Raw genomic sequence first — 25,553 nt, 5'->3', positions numbered from 1 at the left:
ATCACTCATTATCAGAGAAATGCAAATCAAAACCACTATGAGGTACCATTTCACCCCAGTCAGAATGGCTGCGATCCAAAACTCTACAAATAATAAATGCTGGAGAGGGTGTGGAGAAAAGGGAACCCTCTTACACTGTTGGTGGGAATGCAAACTAGTACAGCCACTATGGAGAACAGTGTGGAGATTCCTTAAAAAACTGGAAATAGAACTGCCTTATGATCCAGCAATCCCACTGCTGGGCATACACACTGAGGAAACCAGAAGGGAAAGAGACACGTGTACCCCAATGTTCATCGCAGCACTGTTTATAATAGCCAGGACATGGAAGCAACCTAGATGCCCATCAGCAGATGAATGGATAAGAAAGCAGTGGTACATATACACAATGGAGTATTACTCAGCCATTAAAAAGAATACATTAGAATCAGTTCTAATGAGGTGGATGAAACTGGAGCCTATTATACAGAGTGAAGTAAGCCAGAAGGAAAAACACCAATACAGTATACTAACACATATATATGGAATTTAGAAAGATGGTAACAATAACCCTGTGAACGAGACAGCAAAAGAGACACTGATGTATAGAACAGTCTTATGGACTCTGTGGGAGAGGGAGAGGGTGGGAAGATTTGGGACAATGGCATTGAAACATGTAAAATATCATGTATGAAACGAGATGCCAGTCCAGGCTCAATGCACGATACTGGACGCTTGGGGCTAGTGCACTGGGACGACCCAGAGGGATGGTATGGGGAGGGAGGAGGGAGGAGGGTTCAGGATGGGGAACACATGTATACCTGTGGTGGATTCATTTTGATATTTGGCAAAACTAATACAATTATGTAAAGTTTAAAAATTAAATAAAATTAAAAAAAAAAAAAGTCTACACATTCTACTCAAACAGTTGTTGTCTAAACAAAGACACCCTGCAAAGCTCAACTCTGAGCTCTTTTTTTCCCAATTGCTATTCTCTGAGTGGTCATTTCTACTTCTCACTCAGCTACTAAGTCATATCCCATTCTTTGTAATCCCATAGCAGGCCAGGCTCCTCTGTGCATGAGATTTCCCAGGCAAGAATACTGGAGTGGGTTGCCGTTTCCTCCTCCAGGGGATTTTCTGGACCCAGGGATCATGTCTCCTACAGCCCCTGAATTGACAGGCAGATTCTTGACCACTGAGCTACTTGGGAAACCTCAAAACCTCCAAAATTGATTTCTTAAACTTTTGAGCCCTGACCTCTCCTGTATGTTGGCTTTATATTTCCATTTCTATGCTAGATGACATACATGTCTTGCAGATACATAAAACATAGCAGACATATATATATTTATGTATCTATGTATGTATGCATATGTATATACACATATAAGTTCATTATATCTTCCCTTTCTCTTCTACTCCTATATTAATATTATGCCTTATGACCTCTCATTTGGAGGATTGCTTTAGTTTTTTCAGTGTTCTTTATGCCTGTAGTTTATTCCCATAACATAGTATAACATCCTAAAGAACACTTGGAATTCTCTCCTATGCTTGGAAAACAGTCACTGCACTCAGGTTACTCACTGAGTGGCTTCAGCATATATTTCCCTATTTATTATCTCCTGATCTCTATTTTTAAAAAAAGCCCTAATCATCTATTGTTGAGAGTTGTCCAGAAGTCTTTTTTCACTCCCACTCTATTTTGCTTATGATATCCAGTATTCAAAGACCAAGTCCTGTCCAGAATTTTCATCTTTCCCAAAGCATTGTTAGATTCTCAGCACTTCTAACGTCTTTACTCTGTATGTCTCTTTTCTGCACTTCTACATGAATCATTTAATATTTAATCATATAATTTCTTTCAAATATTTCTACTATCTATTTTTATTCAATATCAATGTGTTTATTTTGGGTTTTCAGTTACTTTACAAATTCCAGAAACACTCTATCTCTTGTTCCTTTCAGAAGTGAAACTGCATACACACATATTCCACAGTGTATATTAACATGAATTTACTCTTCAAGTGTCTGCATTAATATGGCTTTAATATTTCATAACATTCTTGCCAGGAAGATGGGGTTGCAAATACCCTCATCATTTTATTTTTTTCAGGAACTTTCTGAAAACCCTTTTATTTGAAAAATAGATTACTCAACTAATGCTCACTAAAGTAAACATTTCTTTCTCAGAACAATACATAACTCAACCAAATGACTGTTTACTATTCAAGATCTTCTCCCAAGACCTCACCTTCTAAAATTCACTAGTCCCCAACATTTCCAACACAAAACTTCAACCACTCCTAATCAATACTACTTATTGAAAGACCTGTAAAACCACATCCCCCCAAAACCTCATAAAAAACACCTCTCCTTTGCCACTCTGTTTGGAGAATATGCTGCCCACTTTCAAGTGGGCAAGAAAGTGATCTTTACCAAGTAAGCAACAAACTCATCTCTGCTTCTTCATGTACATAAGGTTATTTTGGTGATACTTTGAGAGAACTAATATTCATCAGTTTATAATTTCTGTAGAGCAGAATAATATGGCATCCATCCCAATGAAGGATCTTAATGAATTTTTCCCTCTACTACAATATTCTTTTTAATATTTCTCAATTTAATTTATTTTTCAATTCAGTTCAGTCATTCAGTCGTGTCTGACTCTTTGTGACCCCATGAACCACAGCACGCCAGGCCTCCCTTTCCACCACCAACTCTCGGAGTCCACCCAAACCCATGTCCATTGAGTCAGGGATGCCATCAAACCATCTCATCCTCATCATCACCTTTTCCTCCTAGCCGTCAATATTTCCCAGCATCAGAGTCTTTTCCAGTGAGTCAGCTCTTCGCATTAGGTGGCCAAAGTATTGGAGTTTCAGCTTCAGCATCAGTCCTTCCAATGAACACCCAGGACTGATCTCCTTAGGATGGACTGGGTGGATCTCCTTGCAGTCCAAGGGACTCTCAAGAGTCTTCTCCAACACCACAGTTCAAAAGCATCAATTCTTTGGAGCTTAGCTTTCTTCACAGTCCAACTCTCACATTCATACATGACCACTGGAAAAACCATAGCCTTGACTAGATGGACCTTTGTTGTCAAAGTAATGTCTCTGCCTTTGAACATGCTATCTAGGTTGGTCATAACTTTCCTTCCAAGGAGTAAGCATCTTTTACTTTCATGGCTGCAATCACCATCCATAGTGATTTTGGAGCCAAAAAACATAAAGTCAGCCACTGTTTCCACTGTTTCCCCATCTATTTGCCATGAAGTGATGGGACCAGATGCCATGATATTAGTTTTCTGAATGTTGAGCTTTAAGCCAACTTTTTCACTCTCCACTTTCACTTTCATCAAGAGGCTCTTTAGTTCCTTTTCACTTTCTGTCATAAGGGTGGTGTCATCTGCATATCTGAGGTTGTTGATATTTCTCCCAGCAATCTTGATTTCAGCTTGTGCTTCTTCCAGTCCAGCGTTTCTCATGATGTACTCTGCATAGAAGTTAAATAACCAGGGTGACAATATAGATCCTTGACATACTCTTTTTCCTATTTGGAACCAGTCTGTTTTTCCATGTCCAGCTCTAACTGTGGCTTCCTGACCTGCATATAGGTTTTTCAAGAGGCAGGTCAGGTGGTCTGGTATTCCCATCTCTTTCAGAATTTTCCATAGTTTATTGTGATCCACACAGTCAAAGGCTTTGGTATAGTCAATAAAGCAGAAATAGATGTTTTTTCTGGAACTTGATTCCTTTTTCCATGATCCAGCGGATGTTGGCAATTTGATCTCTGGTTTCTCGACCTTTTTTAAAACCAGCTTGAACATCTGGAATTTCATGGTTCACGTATTGCTGAAGCCTGGCTTGGAGAATTTTGAGCATTACTTTACTACTGTGTGAGATGAGTGCAATTGTGTGGTAGTTTGAGCATTCTTTGGCATTGCCTTTCTTTGTGATTGGAATGAAAACTGACATTTTCCAGTCCTGTGGCCACTGATGAGTTTTCCAAATTTACTGACGTATTGAGTGAAGCACTTTCACAGCATCATCTTTCAGGATTTGAAATAGCTCAACTGGAATTCCATCACCTCCACTAGCTTTGTTCATAGTGATGCTTTCTAAGGCCCTCTTGACTTCACATTCCAGGATGTCTGGCTCTAGGTGAGTGTGAGTGATCACACCATCATGATTATCTGTGTTGTGAAGATCTTTTTTGTACAGTTCTGTGTATTCTTGCCACCTTTTCTTAATATCTTCTGCTTCTGTTAGGTCCACACCATTTCTGTTCTTTATTGAGCCCATTTTCACAGGAAATGATCCCTTGGTATCTCTAATTTTCTTGAACAGATCTCTAGTTTTTCCATTCTACTGTTTTCCTCTATTTCTTTGCACTGATCGCTGAGGAAGGCTTTCTTATCTTTCATTGCTATTCTTTGGAACTCTGCATTAAAATGGGCATATCTTTCCTTTTCTCCTTTGCTTTTCACTTTTCTTTTCACAGCTATTTGTAAGGCCTCCTCAGACAGCCATTTTGCTTTTTTGCATTTCTTTTTCTTGGGGATGGTCTTAATTCCTGTCTCCTGTACAATGTCATGAACCTCTGTCCATGGTGCATCAGGCACTCTATCAGATCTAGTCCCTTAAATCTATTTCTCACTTCCACTGTATAATCATAAGGGATTTGATTTAGGTCATATCTTAATGGTCTAGTGGTTTTCCCTACTTTCTTCAACTTAATCTGAATTTGACAATAAGGAGTTCATGATCCAATATTTTAGCCATCTGATGTGAAGGGCTGACTCATTTGAAAAGACCCTGATCCTGGGAAAGATTGAGGGCAGGAGGAGAAAGGGACGACAGAGGATGAGATGGTTGGATGGCATCACTGACTCAATGGACATGAGTTTGGGTGAACTCTGAGAGTCGGTGATGGACAGGGAGGCCTGGCGTGCTGCAGTTCATGGGGTGGAAAGAGTTAGACACGATGGAGTGACTGAACTCAACTAAACTGAAGTCAACATTAATCAATATAAGCCCTATGATACTGATTTAATTAAGATGTTAAATGAAATATTTGAAATATATATAAACTATACAGAGAGATACAGACAGAGATATTTTCTCTGTATGCTAGATCAGTGTTTGATAAACTCTGGCAGTTGATGTGGTCTAGATTTGGGGGCACCAAACTTTCCCCACAGTCATGATTACTCATTTACATGATTATTTATTATGTATTGTAACTGTATTTGCACTGCAATAGCAGATTTTAGTAGCTGCAACACACATTATATGACTCACAAAACCTAAAACATTTAGTCTCTGATAACTTTAAAGAAAAATCTGATGACTTCTGTGTTGTTTGTTTCATTCAAAGAACATATCTTTCACTTTACTTACCATATTTATAAATGTTAGATTAGTCCCTGATCATTGCAATGTCACTAGAAGAATTATTTTTGGATCCCCCAAATAACTATACACTTGAAAGAATTTTTGTTTCCCAATCTGCCATGAGAGGTATATTTACCTTAAAATTGGATCTGAATTCCTGTTAAGTAGGATAAAGACAAATGTAAAAAATAAATGTTATATTCCTAAAAGTTTGTAATCAGAATAAAAGCTGTCTTAATTTAAATGTTGTCATAATTCTGAGTAATCATCATTAATTCATATGGAAATGTCAATCCTATGAATGACACTTCCTGTGATAAAGAGCCCTTTACAGACTAGATGGAACCGTTGATGACCACTCAACTAAATGATGTTATTTTGATCTGTAGCTAAAATTTGAATAGCAGCATTTCTTATATGATCATTTCATTTTTTAGATTATTTGCAAAATAGTCACCTAAGAGAAAACTTAAATACTACTCTCCAGAATTTAAAATACGTCTTCCTACTAGAAGGTCTGTTTGCACAGCAGTAGCAAATAAATCAGAGAAGGCGATGGCACCCCACTCCAGTACTCTTGCCTGGAAAATCCCATGGACGGAGGAGCCTGGTGGGCTGCAGTCCATGGGGTCGCGAAGAGTCAGACATGACTGAGCGACTTCCATGCATTGGAGAAGGAAATGTCAACCCACTCCGGTGTTCTTGCCTGGAGAATCCCAGGAATGGGGGAGCCTGGTGGGCTGCCGTCTATGGGGTCGCACAGAGTTGGACACGACTGAAGCGACTTAGCAGCAGCAGCAAATAAATACCACTTGTAAGTGTTTTTTAACTTTCTTCAGTTAAAATTTTCAAAAATAAAAACATAAATTAATAAAAAATAAAATTTTCAAAAATAACAACGGCTTTACCAAAGCTTTCTTAACGTCAAACACATATATCTGTCTTGAGTGGTCCCATCTACTGAAGTTTGAAAGCAAAAAGAAGACAGACTCATGTCTTCCCTTCACCAAGCATCTTACATGAAATATAAATGACAGCTAGGATCTGAAAGGTTTAGAAGTCTACACTACAATGACACATACAAAGAATAGAGCTTATTTTAAGGTAACATGTAAAATTAAAAATATAAAGATAAAATAACAGACTGTGAAAACACTTAAATCACTTCTCTCTTCTCTAATTTTGTTTTTGTTTTAGTCAGCCCCTGGGCTGGTGGTGGTGCTAGTGGTAAAGAATCCACCTACCAATGCAGCAGACATCAGAGACGTGGGTCAATCCCTGGGTTGGAAAGATGCCCTGAAGGAGGGATCAGCACCCTACATTAGTATTCTTGTCAGAAGAATCCCATGGACAGAGGAACCTGGTAGGATACAGTCCATGGGGTCTCAGTCAGACATGACTGAGCATCTGAGCACAAAACTTCTCTCAATTTTTCCTTAGGCTAGAAAGAATAAACTGGGCTGACCACAGCCTCCAAATGTACATTTGTGGATGGGCAGTCACTAGCAATTCTATGCAAGAGAAAAGCCTTCTTTTAACAGGGTTCCATTCCTGTAAGGCACCTCACTGTATGAGAAGGTACCATCTGGCTCTCAACACATTGCCCTGTGATGATTTGTCTGTTGCTATGACTAATAAACTCTCTTTGTCTGTGATCCATAGGCTTCATGTATATATATATATATATATATATATGTGAGCTAACAAGCAGAGAAAAATTTCAGACAATTTAGTTACTGCTTTACAAGTTATCCTTCCTCAGTTCTAAACATCTCCTCCTTTTCTCTCAAGGTTTTAATTTTAATATTAATTTCAACATCATTAATAACACGGTCTCAAATTGCATAGTGACATTTAATTAACAATAATAAATCAAATAATCTACACCAAACTTGTAAATTAGAGACTCAAAATGAACATTAACTCTACACATCCAATTTGTGCTTAAATCTTACAACACTGACTGCCATTTAAAGCTCTGAAATCCACTATTTATATATACAGACAGATAGGTAGATTAGATAGATATCTATTTATACTTAGATATAAATATCTATATCTACATGTCTATATCTAAATATGTATATATTAACTACTTGGATCTTGTGTGACCAGTTCATGTACTTTAGTCAATTTCCATTAACAACTGACATTGTTCCACTGACAAACATGCTTACTCTCTACTATATTTGATAAGGTTATGTCCTTCTTATCAAGATACAGTATCTTAAAATGGGTCTTCCAGTTGAATGGACAGATGGATCTGTTACCTTTCCCTATCTAGTGCCAGCTTATCTCAGGCAGATTTTCATCCTATGAAAATGTTTTTCCAGTCATGTTTATTATTAAAACCCTCAAGATAACAAAAGAAAAAGACATACATTAAAGGCAGTAACTTTTTGCTTCTTTTCTGATTATAAAGTAATATTTACTCATTACAGAAAATTTGTATAATGATAATATACCAAGGAAAAATAACTGAAATTTTAATGTGTTTCCTTACAAAACTTGTAGTTGATATCTCAACATAAGTCAGGCCTTCCATCCCTTTTACTCCTCTTAAAATTGTAAATTAGGCATTATACCTTACCATTAAAAATTCTCCACTGGCTATTTCAAATGTTTAATAGTTTCAGTTCAAATGGACATTATATAAAGAAAAATAAATTAGGGCATCATAGTTGGAAATAAAGAAAAGAAAAAGCAAAAACATTTTAAAATACAATAAAGTAAATGTAGATATTTTAGCCCTGAACATAGTTTCACAAAATAGCACTGACGAATTTTTTTGTTGTACAACTAATTAATACATCTAAACAACAGATGCTGTGACTTTTCAAATGCATAATTACATACCTTTATCAATTTCTGTATTTTCAGTTAAATCTCTAGAGATTAAAATTGATCACTGCACTAAAGAAGCATATATTTGAACCATAAGGTAAGACTTAATTGAATAGGAAATTAATTTAGTGGAGTAAAATGGAAGTATTGCATTGCTTTTAACAGAAACAACTTTGAACAACACTGAAATAAGTAACTAGAACACTGCTTAAAAATTCACTTTCTGACAATCAGACTCTGGGAATATTAATGTAAGAAAATTGTTATTAATTCTATAGGCAGGTTTATAAAAAGAGGCAATAACCTTGGGCAATAAGTCTGGCTTTTAAGTTTGTTTGAAATAACTTCTCAAGCATATTTAGTTTTTTTTTTTTTTTAATAGTGTTAAAGTTCATTAGAAAAATTCAATTGATTAACAAAAAAGACTGATGAGTCCAACTTGTATAAAGGAGTTAATTATATTCTGTAATAAGCCTAAAGGTGATATTTACCTAATTATAAACAGCTCTTATACAAATTTATATTCTTATAAGAAAACATCAGATAAGAACACAGAAATATTTTATTGTTACCATTTTATACACCAGGGTAGGAACTGGGAGAAAAGTAGAGGCTTATTTCAGTTTCAAGTATTGGAAGCCCCAACCCTAATGGATTTAACTCAAAAAATAGAAGAAGAAAAAAAAAAAAACCTGTATTGTCTGTGACTTCAAGGTTTCTATTGCTGCAGAGGCTCAAATGATATCATCTAGGCATGGGTAGTATACTACAGTTTTGTTCTGTCTTTTTCAGATGGCTTCATTCTAATAGGCTTTCCCTTTATGATCCAAATATCAGTAAAATCTATTGCCTCTCACTTTCAAGGCCAACAGGAAAAATTAAGATTCTTCTTCTAGGATTCTCAATAAGAGATTCATTACCCCTTTGGTCCTCATTGGACCAGGGAAACATTCTTGCCTTGGGTTGTTAGGGGTGTGTGATGTACTAACAAGCATAGGACTAAATCTCATGTTCACTTCTACTGAAGTTTGGGTATGTATTTTTTTTTAAAGGAGAAATTGTTTTGTGGATGCCAGGAAAGGGTCAAGTCTGGATAAGTGAAACAGACAACAGATCTACTATACAGTATATATGAATTGAGGTAAACATTTTATTTATGAAGGTATTTACAACAAAAACAATGCCTCTCCAAACTTACTATAAGAGGACATTTTATCATGCAGGAAAGTGCAGCACAGTTGATTATAAGTGTGTATGTGTGTGTGTGTGTATGTGTGTGTGTAAAACGGGTACTTGGTTGCAGAATAATGGGCCCATAAAAGGAAATATTTTTAGTAATTGTTAAAATTCTGAGAATATTTTCCAATTTACTTGGGGCCTTGCCATATTCCTAAGTCACACTTGCCTTAGAGGAAAATTATTTTGCCTGAAAGCATAAGATTGTTGTGGCCCACTGGGGAAGCTGGCCAGGAGGATTGAATGGGTTTGCCAGGATGCATTCTACTGAGGGGGGGAAAAACATGTTGGCAGCAGATTGATCTGAGACTGCTGAGGAGATGTAGATGCATGTCCTGGAAGAATCACAAATCTCCATCAAAGTTTTATGTCTCCCGTTGAGTTGTTAAGAGACTTCAGATTTGCCAAACAATGGACTGAATTACAAATTAGTCTTTCCAATAAGGATAAAACCTAAACATACTATTTAAAATCAATCATTTAATGGTATAACACCACTGTGATGGTAATGATGCTTTTTATCACTGTAACTGTTTTCCTCAAACTACTGACCTCAACCCCAACTCTGAGCATGATTAACCAAATGTGAATGTTAAACACCATGGGTAAGCTCAAGGTCTGTTCCTTCAACAATCTTATTCAGCTATGAAATTAATATCAATATATAAAAATATGTGTGTATGTTATATATATATGGGTTTCCCTGATGGCTCAATGGTAAGAAATCCATCTGCAGTATAGGAGACATGGGTTTGATCCCTGGGTCAGGAAGATCCCCTGGAGAAGGGAATGGCAACCAACTCCAGTATTCTTGCCTGGGAAATCCCATAGAATATATGTATATATATATACACATATATTCTAGGCATGCATATATGCATATATTTATGAAGTATGGTTTAGAGATTTGAGATAAAAACTGACTTTTTTACTTCCCAAGTATTTAATTTTTGGAGTGGTTATATTAGTTATCTGCAATTTACTGTTGTCATTAGAAATAAGAAAAAAAAAAGTCCCAATTAGGTATCTGAATGATATATGCAAAAAATTGCAATATTTTGTAGAGAGTTATATGCCCAATAAGTGATCCTGACTTTGTTGATGACGGAGGTACCAAAACCAATTATGATGATTTGGCTAGCATTAAAAAGAATTCTCTACTTGACTTATATTCCATTCTTATCAGATATTGCTTAATCATTAAAAAGTACAGATACTCCTTCTAAAAGGAAATATTCATATTTTCTTATTTATCACATTACTTAGAATAGAACTGAATATATAGTTGGTATTTGTGTGTCTCACTGAATTAATGTCTAAATCTTTCCATTTTGTGCATTTATATAATCATCAGATACATTCTATGAGGACTATGCAAGAATAAAAAAGTTACAAGGGTTAATTTCTCACTGAATAATATAAGCTATAAAAGGATATTAAGGTCTAAAGCCAATGATGAGTGGAAACAACTCAATGTGATAAATTAATGAATAGATAAACAAAACGTGATATATTCATACAATGGAACATTGTCAATAAGGGAGCGGATGATACATGCTACAGGAGGGATGAAGCTTGAAAACAATCTAACTGAAAGAAGCTCTTCTAAAAGACCCACATATTGCATAATTCAATGTATAAGAAATGTCTGAACAGGAAAAGGCATAGTAATAGAAAGTAGATTACTGGTTGCCAGGGATGAAAGGGAAAAGAAAAGAGGAAATAACTACTAATGAGTATCAAGGGCAGTGAAAATATTTTAGAAACAGATAGGGGCAATGGTTGGATAATTCTATGAAGATATTAAAAGACAATGAAATGTATACTTTAAAGGTGTGAACTTTATGCTATATGAATTTTACCTTGATGGATTTATTAAAATAAATAAATCAGAAGAAAGGTAAAGAAGACCAAAGAATAGAAGACTGAAATGCTAAAAAAGTTTAAAAAATACATTTTTAGATTTATTTTGGCTATAAAAGTAAAACTGCTGGTGGAATAAAAAAGAAATATATGTGCTATTTACCTGATATTTGTTCCAACTATTCAAAAATAAAGCTAAACTCTTCATCATCTTCAAAACAAAAATGGTTTGTTTCTGTGTTCTGGTTGTAATCTGTAATTCATCATCTTCTTTACTTTGAACCTTCTCACCCTTACTTCTATTAACACAAGCTCTACACATAGTAGATCATGAATAAACTGAAAATTTAACATTAGACATACAGATTTATGAGAGTATTTAGTTGGTTTATCAGTAATTTTTACAGATTTTTTTTTTTAATAAAAGTAGTCCTGAGAACAAAGTTGAGCTTTGAAGAAGAACTTCATTATGAAGCCAGGAAAATCACTATGAAGTCATAATTAAGTCAAGGGTGAGCAATACCTTAGGTATGTTGTGGCATTAAGTCATCTTCCCTACTACAGTTTCTAAGATGACCTCAGTTAAGTCTCTTGTGAAGGCACAAGGGTAACTGCTCCATTGGCTCCTTGGGGTGAGCACACTGATTACAGAATCACAACGGGAAAATGTGTGCAATGCAGAGACTTCTTGAACAAATATTTCCACACTTTATCTTCTAACACTGACACAATCAATGATTCACATTTCTCATCTTATTAAAGGAACTCTGGGTTTTCTTAAATTTTCTATTCCTTGTCATCCTTCCAAAAATGATTTGTTTCTAATACCCTACATCATTCAAGCCACCTGTTTGTACAGATGGCAGTTTGCTTGCTAACTTTTATACAAGAGCTAAAGATCTAGGCCTGACAAAACACAAGAGTTAACTGTCTCTTTGCTTTGTTTCTCCAAGTTTGAAGTGAAGGAATCAGAGAGAACATTTTACAAATAAAATAGGCATTTTATATCACCTTTTTTGTGTCCCATGATCTTTTAGAAAACATGAGATTCCTTGCATTGGAAATAATGTTTCTGCTTCAAAAAGATGAACCTTCCTGTCCTCTTCCTAATATGACATTTTTCACATCATTAAGCAGATAAGAGCCCCATCTGCAAATCCTGCCCCAAATCACTTGCATTTCATCCTCATAACATTTGCCCTGGTACACAGCTGGAAGCACAGATACGACAAGCTAGTAGATGACTATGTTTACAGATGCAGATATAATAGAGAAAACAATCACTATTTGTGTCCTTATTAAAGTATTCTGATAAAACAAAAAAAAATGCAGTTTTTTAGTGTATGGTTAGAGTAATCAAACAACTATTTGTCAAGTGTTTACCATATTTCTTGGAAATATGAAGGGGAGAAAATGGCAACTAAAATTCAGTCAGTAAAATAAAAATAAAAAGTTATATGGCATATTGTTTCGTGCTTTTGTGGTTGAGTTTTAGGAGTTCTTTAAACCTTCTGGATATCCCTTATCAGATACATGACTTTCAAATGTTTTCTTCAATTCTGTGGACTGTCATTTACTCTATTGTTTGTGTATTTTGATGTAAACAATTTTTTTTAAGAGCCTCAAATTTTCTGTTTTTTCTTTTGTTTATCTGTGATTTTGGTGTCTTACAGACACACACACACACACACACACACACTCGCACATGCATACACATAAATCATTGGCAAATGCAATGTTGTGAAGCCTTTCTGCTCTGTTTTCTTCCAAGATTTTTTAAAAGCGTTAAGTTTTCAATTTAAGTCATTGTTCCATTTTTAGTTAATTTTTATATATGTTTTTAGGTAAATGTCCAACTTCACTATTTTTGTGTGGCGATATGCAATCGCTCAGCATCATTTGTCAAAGAAAAAAAAAGTCCTTTCTCCAATGAATATTCTTAGAACTCTTGTCAAAAATCATGTGATCAATATGCTAGGGTTTATTTCTGGATTCCCTGTTTTATTCCATTGTTATAATGTATGTCTGTCATTGTGCCAGTATCACACTGTTTTGACTACCATAGCTTTATAGTAAGCTTTGAAATCAGGAAATCTGGGTCCTCAAAATTTGTTCTCATTTTTCTGGACCGTTTTGGCTATATACAGTCCCTTTGATTCCATGTGAAATTGAAAATGGGGTTTTCTATTCTGCAAAAAAGTTATTGCTGGAATTTTCATAGGGATTTCACTGAATCTGTAGATCCCTTTGGGTAGTACTTAAATCTTAACAATATCAAGTTTTCTAACTGCTAAATATGGTATATCTTTCCATTTATTCATATTTTCTTTAATTGCTTTAAGGTTCCATGATATTTCTTCTTTAAAGTCTGATAGAATTGACCATTGAAACAATTAGATTCAGGGTTTCTTTTGTTAGGAGATTTCCAGTTACAGGCTTGCTCTTACTGGTTTGTTTGTTTGTTCCTTCATCACTTACTGTTTTATTTTTCTAGGAATTTGTACATTATCCAAATTGTTGATGCTCTCACTATTCTCTTAAATCCTTTTTTATTTCTGTAGAACCACTAGTAATGTCCCCACCTCCATTTTGATTTTAGAGATTTGAATGTTTTCTATATATTTCTCTCTTTCTAACAGTCCAACTATTTAAAGATTTGTCCATTTTGTTGATATTTTTGAAGAATACATTTTTGTTTCAATGTTTTAGTTTTTATATTATCTATTTTATCTCTGTTATTTTATTATCTCCTTCCTTCTAGCTTTTTGGGTTTAGTTTTTTCTTCTTTTTCTAGTTTATTAAGTTACAAAATCAGGATGTTGATCTGAAAGCTTTCTTCTTTCTTAATGTAACTGCTGACATTTATAAATTTCTCCCCAGCACTGCTTTCACTGTCCCCAAGATATTTTAGAGGTACACTCATTTTAATTTATATCTAAGTTTATTTTACTTTCCCTTGTGATTTCTTCCTTGTTCCATTAATTTTTAAGAATGTGCTGTCTCATTTCCACAGATTGTGAATTTTACAGTGTTTCTTCTGTTATTGATTTTTTAACTTTATCCCATTGTGATCACAAAGCATATTTTGCTATAGTCGTTGATTAGTTCTAGTAATTTTCTGGTGGAGTCTTACTAGGGTTTTCTATGTAGAGGATCATGTCATCTACAAATAGTGAGAGTTTTACTTCTTCTTTTCCAATTTGGATTCCTTTTATTTCTTTTTCTGCTCTGATTGCTGTGGCCAAAACTTCCAAAACTATGTTGAATAGTAATGGTGAAAGTGGGCACCCTTGTCTTGTTCCTGACTTTAGAGGAAATGCTTTCCATTTTTCACCATTGAGGATAATGTTTGCTGTGGGTTTGTCATATATAGCTTTTATTATGTTGAGGTATGTTCCTTCTATTCCTGCTTTCTGGAGAGTTTTTATCATAAATGGATGTTGAATTCTGTCAAAGGCTTTCTCTGCATCTATTGAGATAATCATATGGTTTTTATTTTTCAATTTGTTAATGTGGTGTATTACATTGATTGATTTGTGGATATTGAAGAATCTTTGCATCCCTGGGATAAAGCCCACTTGGTCATGGTGTATGATCTTTTTAATGTGTTGTTGGATTCTGATTGCTAGAATTTTGTTAAGGATTTTTGCATCTATGTTCATCAGTGATATTGGCCTATAGTAAAGTTGCAGGATATAAAACCAACACACAGAAATCCCTTGCATTCCTATACTCTAATAATGAGAAAACAGAAAGAGAAATTAAGGAAACAATTCCATTCACCATTGCAACGGAAAGAATAAAATACTTAGGATTATATCTACCTAAAGAAACTAAAGACCTATATATAGAAAACTATAAAACACTGGTGAAAGAAATCAAAGAGGACACTAATAGATGGAGAAATATACCATGTTCATGGATTGGAAGAATCAGTATAGTGAAAATGAGTATACTACCCAAAGCAATTTATAGATTCAATGCAATCCCTATCAAGCTACCAACAGTATTCTTCACAGAGCTAGAACAAATAATTTCACAATTTGTATGGAAATACACAAAACCTCAAATAGCCAAAGCAATCTTGAGAAAGAAGAATGGAACTGGAGGAATCAACCTACCTACCTGACTTCAGGCTCTACTACAAAGCCACAGTTACCAAGACAGTATGGTACTGGCACAAAGACAGAAATATAGATCAATGGAACAAAATAGAAAGCCCAGAGATAAATCCACGCACATATGGACACCTTATCTTTGACAAAGGAGGCAAGAATATACAATGGTTTAAAGACAATCTCTTTAACAAGTGGTGCTGGTCAACCACTTGTAAAAGAATGAAACTAGAACACTTTCTAACACCATACACAAAAATAAACTCAAAATGGATTAAAGATCTCAACGTAAGACCAGAAACTATAAAACTCCTAGAGGAGAACATAGGCAAAACACTCTCTGACATACATCACAGAAGGATCCTCTATGACCCACCTCCCAGAATATTGGAAATAAAAGCAAAAATAAACAAATGGGACCTAATTAACCTTAAAGGCTTCTGCACATCAAAGGACACTATTAGCAAGGTGAAAAGACAGCCTTCAGAATGGGAGAAAATAATAGCAAATGAAGCAACTGACAAACAACTAATCTCAAAAATATACAAGCAACTCCTACAGCTCAACTCCAGAAAAATAAATGACCCAATCAAAAAATGGGCCAAAGAACTAAATAGACATTTCTCCAAAGAAGACATGCAGATGGCTAACAAACACATGAAAAGATGCTCAACATCACTCATTATCAGAGAAATGCAAATCAAAACCACTATGAGGTATCATTTCACACCAGTCAGAATGGCTGCGATCCAAAAGTCTACAAGCAATAAATGCTGGAGAGGGTGTGGAGAAAAGGGAACCCTCTTACACTGCTGGTGGGAATGCAAACTAGTACAGCCACTATGGAGAACAGTGTGGAGATTCCTTAAAAAACTGGAAATAGAACTGCCTTATGATCCAGCAATCCCACTGCTGGGCATACACACTGAGGAAACCAGAATTGAAAGAGACACGTGTACCCCAATGTTCATCGCAGCACTGTTTATAGTAGCCAGGACATGGAAGCAACCTAGATGTCCATCAGCAGATGAATGGATAAGAAAGCGGTGGTACATATACACAATGGAGTATTACTCAGCCATTAAAAAGAAAACATTAGAATCAGTTCTAATGAGGTGGATGAAACTGGAGCCTATTATACAGAGTGAAGTAAGCCAGAAGGAAAAACACCAATACAGTATACTAACGCATATATATGGAATTTAGAAAGATGGTAACAATAACCCTGTGTATGAGACAGCATCTTAAGGTTATATTTAGCTGTGATTACCTAATGAGGTTTTGTGTATTTCCATACAAATTGTGAAATTATTTGTTCTAGCTCTGTGAAGAATACTGTTGGTAGCTTGATAGGGATTGCATTGAATCTATAAATTGCTTTGGGTAGTATACTCATTTTCACTATACTGATTCTTCCAATCCATGAACATGGTATATTTCTCCATCTATTAGTGTCCTCTTTGATTTCTTTCACCAGTGTTTTATAGTTTTCTATATATAGGTCTTTAGTTTCTTTAGGTAGATATAATCCTAAGTATTTTATTCTTTCCGTTGCAATGCTTCATATATTTTGATTATTATTACATGTATAAATGTTTATAATTGTTATATTTCTTGAATTGAGCCATCTGTTAATATATAATGTTGTCTTTTGCAAACTTTTTTGATTTAAAGTATATTTTAAATATTAGTAGAGTCACAGATGCTCTCTTTTGGTTACTATTTGCCATATCTTCTATCTTTTGGCTTTAACTTCTTCTTGTCTTTGTATTCAAAGTGAGTCTCCTATAGATAGAATTTACTGATTATATACTTTTATCCATTTGATAATCTTGTCTTTAGGAATTTAATTGATTTACATTTAATTACTAATTTAAATTATAACATTTTTACTGATAAGCAAAGACCCCTGTCATTTTGTGTGTATTTGTGGTCTATGAGGCTCATTATTTTTGTTGTTCTTCATTTCCTGCATTTATCTTCTTTTGTGTTTAGTTGATATTTTATAGAGAAATATTTAAATATCTTTCTCATTTCCTTTTGCGTATATTCTATAGCTAATTCTTTGTAGTTACTGTGGGGAGTACATTTAGCATCCTTAAAGTTGTAGCAGTCGATATGAATTTATACTAGCTTAACTTCAATAACATACAAATTGCTGCTTCTATATAGCTTTACTTTTCTACTCCTTTTAGTTGTTGATGTCACAAAATTATATATTTACATATTGTATGTCCAAAAACAAACTATTTTAATGCATTAGTATCTTAAATTATGTAGAAAATAAAATGTGGAGTTACAAACCAATTTACAGTAATATTAGCTTTTAGACTAATACATTATTTTTAAATGTATTAACCTACTATATCACGTAGAAAACCAAAAAAAAAAAAAAATGAAGTTACAAACCATTGCTACAATAACTATAGATTTTATAATTTTCTATATATTTACCTTTATTGAAATCTTTATTTCTTCTTACAGCTTTGAGTTACAGTCTAGTGTCCATTCATTTCAACATGTATAGCTCTCTTTTAGAATTTATTGCAGAACATTTTAACACTATTGTGTTCCTTTATCTTTTATTTACCTGGGGATGTCTTAATGTCTCTCTCATCTTTGAAGGATGGTTTTTCTGGATACTGACTTTTTGGTTGAGCTTTAAAAAATTTTTTTTGGCACTTTGCATATATCACCTACTGCCTTCTGGCCTCCAATTCATCTGGTAAGAAATCTGCTGATAATATTGTTGAAAAAATTTGCATTTCAATTATTTTACTTTTCAGCTCCAGAATTTCATTTTTGTTTCTTTGTATGTTTTCTGTCTTCTTATTGATATTTATATTTTGTTTATATATTACCTTTTTCACATTTTCCATGTCTTCCATTAGCTGTATGAGTATGTATAAAATTGTTTAAAAATCTTTGTCTAGTCGATCTTCCACCAGACTATTTCAGAACCAGTTACTACGGTCCCTTTGTTGGGACAGTTATTGAAGGTTTACTTTTCATTTACCTTTGAATAGGTCACAATTCCCTGTCCCATTTTATGCCTTTTTACCTTTTGTTGATAATTATTCATTTAAATGTAGTATTGTGATAATTCTGGAAACTAGATTATCCTCCTTCCCCAGAGTTTGCTGGGGTTTTTTTGTTTTGTTTTGTTTTTGATTATTGTAGGCTAGCTGAGCTGAAGATCATTGATGTATAAGCTTATGAATTTTTCAGATCTTTTCTGATACTGTGCTTTCCCCTGGGAATGAAGGTGTCAGTCTTTAATGTTTGGTTACCAAAATGGAGGGGATGGGGGGAAGAATGAAAAGAAAAGGCAAGGGTGGAAGATGCTAGCCCTTTAAATATCACTAGAAGTCACTTCAGCCAAAAGAAGGGGAGCTTGCAACACTAGAGGTAGGTATAACAAAGATCCCACTTCTTTGTCTGTACCTCTATGATCAGAAGCAACAATCAGTAATAAGAACACTGATCACTAATAGTTAGAAGGTAGGGTCCTTTTTGTTCACTCTAGCTTCTGCAAGATTCTCCTGGAATATATCCACTGCTTTCTGCCCCAGCTTGAGGTGTGAGGGACGGGTAGCTGGTACTGCACTAAGAGTTGAAACTGACTGATATCATCTATAATTTGCTATCCAAACCTCCCCCTGGAAGTTACAAGCCTTAATAGACTCCAAGGTTTCAAAACAGTTGTATCAGACTGATTCTGTCAATACAATCATCATCTAGGTGGGGTGATAGATCCTGGTGTTTTCTATTCATCCCGCATTTATGACTTAAATAGTAACACAATGTATTTTAGAAATGAATGGAAATGTTAAAAAGGAAATTAAAGTTCTATGCATTCTTGAGATAGTTCACTTTATGTGTTACCTTGACTGGGTGAAGGGATTCTCAGATAGGTAATAGAACATTATTTCTTTGTATGTCTATGAGCATGTCTCTGGAAGAGACTAGCATTTCAGAGAGACTGAATAAAGACCACCAATGTAGGTGGGTAGTATCTAGTCCAATGAGGTTCTAAACAGAACAAAAAGGCAAGAGAAGAGTGGATTTACTCTTTTTGTTTGAGTTGGGGTGTCTCTTTTCCTGCCCTCAGATACTAGTCCTCCTGGTTCTTGGCACATCAGACAGAGACTGAATGGACCCACTAGTATTCCCTGTTCTCTATCTCTCTCCCTCCATTTCCCTCCCTCTTTCTTCTTCTCTCTAGATAGATAGATAGATAGACAAGAGAAAATTGGCCTTGTTTCTCTAGAAAACACTTAAAAAGACAATATAGCTAGCTCTATCTTTTTATATTAAATATTTTAAATCAGACTTGATGAATTTTTACGTCAATTATAAACTTATTGATTAAAAGGTTATTGTAAATCCTTTAATACGATTTTATACTTTTGTAATTGTATAAGATATTCTTTTATGCAATACAAAGTTGAAGGAAATGGCAACTCACTCCAGTATTCTTGCCTGGAAAATCCTATGAAGACAGAGGAGCCTGGTGGGCTATAGGCCATGGGGTCACAAAGAGTTGGACATGACTGAATGACCGAGCATGCATGCAGGCATAGTTGTATAAATCAAGTTAAAAATTACTTATGTGAGAAGTCACTATGTTCAAAAGTCATTGTTGAAGTACTGCTATTTCTTATGCTTCCAGAGTCTTTGTGGTTGAATTCCTAAGAAGCCAAGTCCATATGGTCTCTGGTGCTTTTTAAAATGTCTGCTTCCATGTGTTGAACCCATTAGAGCCTTGCTCAGAGGCAAGAAGACAATTATAACTTCTTACCCTCTTCTATTTTATAGAAAATATTTGCTTTCATTTTTAGAGCAGCATGGTGCTAAAATTTAGATTTCTGAGGTAAGGGAAGTTTCACTTAAATCTAGATGCCCTATTATAATTAAAAAAAAAAGAATTTCACTTTTGTGATTATGGACACGCAATATAATTAATAGCTCCTTGTATAATGATGTATCTGATGTTATAAGACAAAAGAATGCTAAATAATGACAGGATTTAGCCATTCCTGGGTTCAAGGACTTTATATCATTTCAAATTAGCCTGAATTCCAATTCTACTGCTAACAAAATTTCAACCCCAATAAACATATACCAGTCTACAGAGAATCTCAAAATTTCAGGTTATTTTTGAACCTATAGCCCTTCAGTAGAATGCTCTCTCTCTCTTCGCTCCACAATAGTTTTATGAGAGAGTGAATGATAGGCCAGTCTCCAAGCATTGCTAGAAAATATTCATACACACACACACACAGCTGCAGTTCCATATATAAAATATCACAGGAAAACAGTCATTTTCCTTATCTCACACACACAAAAAAACTATACCAAAAAAAGAGCATTAAATAGTTAATTTATTTTGATAAAATCTTCGGAATCTAAGTAAACATAAAGTTAGCCGTTTTCTAGAATGTTGCATAAAACTGCACTCTTTACGCTCCAACAATATTCTCCGTGGCAGTCAGCCAGACAGAACCTTTGGAACACTGAAAACTCATCTTGGAGCTATTGAAGTTTATTCTTGCCCATTCTGAAAAATTGGCTGATATTGATAATTGTTATAAAAAGTTTACCCCATGAGTCTCATAGGCTGCCAAGAATGTAATTGAGCTGAAATGGAAGGCTGGTATTAAGCTTGCATCTGGTTCTGAGTCAAGGAGCCCTCACTCTTTGACTAGCATCAAGGGAAGCTGCCTTCATTTGGGGAAAACAGATGGAACAATTTCACTGTAATGGAGTTCATTTTGAGAAACTGTCCCAGCTTGTCCAAACTAATGGCAAGTTGGATAGGATTTCAAATAAATAATAAACACCTGTAGGAGTTGAGGTTACTAGCCCTGGCTCAAAAAAAATAAAATAAAATAAAATTAGAAATGATTTATTAGGCATCTACAATGCATGAAGCATGATTCCACTCATGATTTTATCAAACATGATAAAATAATATTATGATAATCTTATAATATTACATTATTATATATAATAATAATAATATAATAATATTCTTAAAATGGAATCTTAAGTATATCCTGTTGTCCCTGACACAACCATTTTCCTGGATATCGTCTCAATTTTCTCTCATGATCTGCTCAAGAGTGGCAAATGTATGCATTTAATCAAGTATTTTGAATCTCTTGAAATTTCAACTTGACAATATACTTCAGCAACAAAATTCAATAAATAGTCATGTTTCTATTATATATCATGCAATACCTAGTCTATGTACTAAAAATACAAAACTTCCTCACTCATTTAGTTCAGAGTTCAGTAGGGGATATAGGCAAATAAAACTATTTCAGTACAAAGAGTACGGTGATTAAGAGTAAAGCTATTCAGTATTGACTAAAGGTAGCAATTAGCCACATTCAGTGTAAAACTCTAGGCCAAATTGGGATATACTTTAACTATAAAATATATACTGCATTTTGAAGACAGCATAAAAATTATGATACCTCATTTTTAATATTGATTTTTAATACTGATTCCATGTCAAAATGTTATTTGGGATATACTGTATTAAACAAAATAAATTAATACAATTAATTTCACCAGTTTCTGTTAACTTTTTCAATGTGTTCTTTAGAAAATTTATGAATTAAATCACATTTGTACTCAGATTTTTGTTGGACAGCACTGGTATATATACTAGACCTGTCTTCAAAACTCATTCTATCACTTAGCTGTGAGACATTAGGCAAGTACTAGTTTTTGCAGGGTTTTTTTCTTTTTTTTTTTTTTTTGCTTCAGTTTCCTTATGTATAAGAAGAAGCTGGTAAAAATTACAGTTGTTTACTCAACAGGGTTGTTGGGAGAAGTAAGTGAACCAAAAAAAATCTAAAAGGCAACTAGTATTAAATACATAAGCATTAAGCAAGCACATAAAAAGAGCACCTATCTCAGAAGTTTACTTCAGAAGAAGTAAGCTCCAAGAAGAATTTAAAAGAGAAAAAAAAATTATAGTTTCATTAAAGCTTCAAAAAATGTTAGAAAACTGTCCCACTGTAATAGGAAGATAATAGAGACAATATGAATAAAATCATAAAACTTGAACTAGCCATAGTCCAACCATTGCAGGAACTGAAAGTGGTTTTCAAGGTGTAAGATTGCAAACTTCCTGAAGGCGGTGGTGGGAAGAAACACTGAAAAGCCAGGTCATTGCACTGCCCAATACTATTCTAAAGAACATATGACATTAGGTTGTTGTTCAATCACTCAGTCGTGTCCACCTCTTTGGGACCCCATAGACTGCAGCACTCCAGGCTTCCCTGTCCTTCACAATCTCCCAGAGCTTGCTCAAACTCATGTCCATTGAGTTGGTGATGCGATCCAACCATTTCATCCTCTGTTGTTGCCTTCCTGCCTTCAAACTTTTCCAGCTTCAGGGTCTTTTCTAATGAGTTGGCTCTAAGCATCAGGTGGCCAAAGACCTGGAGCTTCCGCTTCACCATCAAGTCCTTCCAATGAATATTCAGGACTGATTTCATTTAGGATTGACTGGTTTGATCTCCTTGCAGTCCAAGGGACTCTCAAGAGCCTTCTCCAACACCATGGTTCAAAAGCATCAGTTCTTCATCACTCGGCCTTCTTTACAGTCCAACTATTACACCCATAAATGACTACTGGAAAAACTATAGCTTTGACTAGATGGATCTTTGTTGGCAAAGTAATGTCTCTGTTTTGTAATATGTTGTCTAGGTTCATCATACCTTTTCTTCCAAGGAGCAACTGGCTTTTAATTTCATGGTCGCAGTCACCATCTGCACTGATTTTGGAGCTCAAGAAGATAAAGCCTGTCACTGTTTCCATTGTTTCCCCATCTATTTGTCATGAAGTGATGGGACCAGATGCCATGATCTTTGTTTCTTTATACTATATATATATATATATACACATACACACACACACACACATATATATATATACACATAGTTGCTCAGTCACGTCCAACTCTTTGCGACCACATGGACTGTAGCCTTCCAGGCTCCTCCATCCATGGGATTTTCCAGGCAAGAGTACTGGTGTAGATTTCCTTCTCCAGGAGATCTTCCCAACCCAGGGATCGAACTGAGGTATCCTGCATTGCAGAGAGACACTTTATCATCTGAGCCACCAGGGAAGCCCATTGTTTCTTTAATCTTCAGTTTTAAGCCAACTTTTTCACTCTCCTTTTTCACTGTCATTAAGAGGCTCTTTAGTTCACCTTTGCTTTCTGCCATACAGGTGGTGTCATCTGTATACCTAATGTTATTGATATTTTCCTCTGTAATCTTGATTCTGGCTTGTGCTTCATCCAGTCTAGCATTTCACATGACATATTCTGCATATAAGTTAAATAAGCAAGGTGACAATACACAGTCTTGACGTACTCCTTTCCCAATTTTGAACCAGTCCATTTTTCCATGTCCAGTTCTAACTGTTGCTTCGTGACCTGCATACAGATTTTTCAGGAGACAGGTAAGGTGGTCAGGTGTTCCCATTTCTTAAATAATTTTCCACAATTTGTTGTGATCCACTCAGTCAAAGGCTTTAATGTAGTCAATGAAGCCAAAGTAGAGGTTTTTTTGGAATTCTTTTGCTTTTTCTATGATCTAACAGATGTTGGCAATTTGATTGCTGGTTCCTCTGACTTTTCTAATCCAGCTTGAATATCTGGGAATTCTCACTTCACACAGTGTTGAAGCCTTTGAAAACACTGAGTGTTGAAAAACTTTGAGGATTACTTTGCTAGCATGTGAATGAGTACAATTTGTGGTAATTTGAACATTCTTTGGCACTGCCCTTCCTGGGACTTGAATTTAGGAATTCCCTCTATAAAATTAACTGTACTGTTTTAGGAAAGCCAAAGGAGATATACAAAGAGAATAAATTAAATGGGAGTAAGTGATGTTATGTAGGAGGTTACTAAGGTATTAATGAAAGAATTATTAAGGAGAAAGGCATATTTTCTTCTTTCCCACTCTAAATTCCCACAGCTATTGATAGCTAGACAGTTGTCCTTTTCTATTATTGAGTCTACTAAGTCAACAAGCCTCTAAAATTTGTGTTCACTTAATATACCCTTCGTAAGCCAGGTTATGAAAATAAATTTTGAATTTCATAAATTGGACATGCCAACCAAAATAAATATCAATGCTCGGGTTCTATTACAATATCAGATAGCCACCAACACTCATAAGACATTTATAATTTATAAAACAAAATCAGTCTGAGAGGTCTACTTTCCAGGTGAAAGAGAAAAGGTTAGAAGTTTTCAGGAAAAGGTTCCTCTTGTTTTAGAAATATAAGAAGTGTTAAAAGGTAAACTAAGCCATCTACGGGATCGCACAGAGTCGGACATGACTGAAACGACTTAGCAGCAGCAGCAGCAAGCATCACTACAAACAAAGCTAGTGGAGGTGGTGGAATTCCAGTTGAGCTATTTCAAATCCTGAAAGATGATGCTCTGAAAGTGCTGCACTCAATACACCAGCAAATTTGGAAACTCAGCAGTGGCCACAGGACTGGAAAAGGTCAGTTTTCATTACAATCCCAAAGAAACGCAATGCCAAAGAATGCTCAAACTACCACACAATTGCACTCATCTCACATGCTAGTAAAGTAATGCTCAAAATTCTCCAAGCCAGGCTTCAGCAATACGTGAACCATGAATTTCCAGATGTTCAACCTGGTTTTAGAAAAGGCAGAGGAACCAAAGATCAAATGGCCAACATCCACTGGATCATCGAAAAAGCAAGAGAGTTCCAGAAAACATCTATTTCTACGTTATTGACTATGCCAAAGCCTTTGACTGTGTGGATCACAATCAACTGTGGAAAATTCTGAAAGAGATGGGAATACCAGACCACCTGATCTGCCTCTTGAAAAACCTGTATACAGGTCAGGAAGCAACAGTTAGAATTGGACATGGAACAACAGACTGCTTCCAAATAGGAAAAGGAGTATGTCAAGGCTGTGTATTGTCACCCTGCTTATTTAACTTATATCAGAGTACATCATGAGAAATGCTGGGCTGGAAGAAGCACAAGCTGGAATCAAGATTGACGGGAGAAATATCAATAACCTCAGATATGCAGATGACACCACCCTT

The 25,553-nt window shown here is 35.1% G+C and overlaps 1 protein-coding gene and 1 pseudogene across 2 annotated transcripts in view; one reads left to right on the top strand and one right to left on the bottom strand.

Annotated features, from left to right (window-relative positions):
* DPP10 (dipeptidyl-peptidase 10 (non-functional)) overlaps positions 1–25,553 on the bottom strand; it is an 814,904-nt gene that overhangs the window by 403,312 nt on the left and 386,039 nt on the right. The window lies entirely within an intron of this gene.
* The window catches only part of LOC105003809, a 10,463-nt pseudogene continuing 5,193 nt past the window's right edge, over positions 20,284–25,553 (top strand).

The sequence above is a fragment of the Bison bison genome, unplaced genomic scaffold, assembly GCF_000754665.1.
Source record: "Bison bison bison isolate TAMUID 2011002044 unplaced genomic scaffold, Bison_UMD1.0 scf7180017864471, whole genome shotgun sequence".
NCBI classification, from domain to species: domain Eukaryota; kingdom Metazoa; phylum Chordata; class Mammalia; order Artiodactyla; family Bovidae; genus Bison; species Bison bison.
Note: the sequence above shows the minus strand (reverse complement) of the source record. Positions and strands in the feature narration are given on the sequence as shown.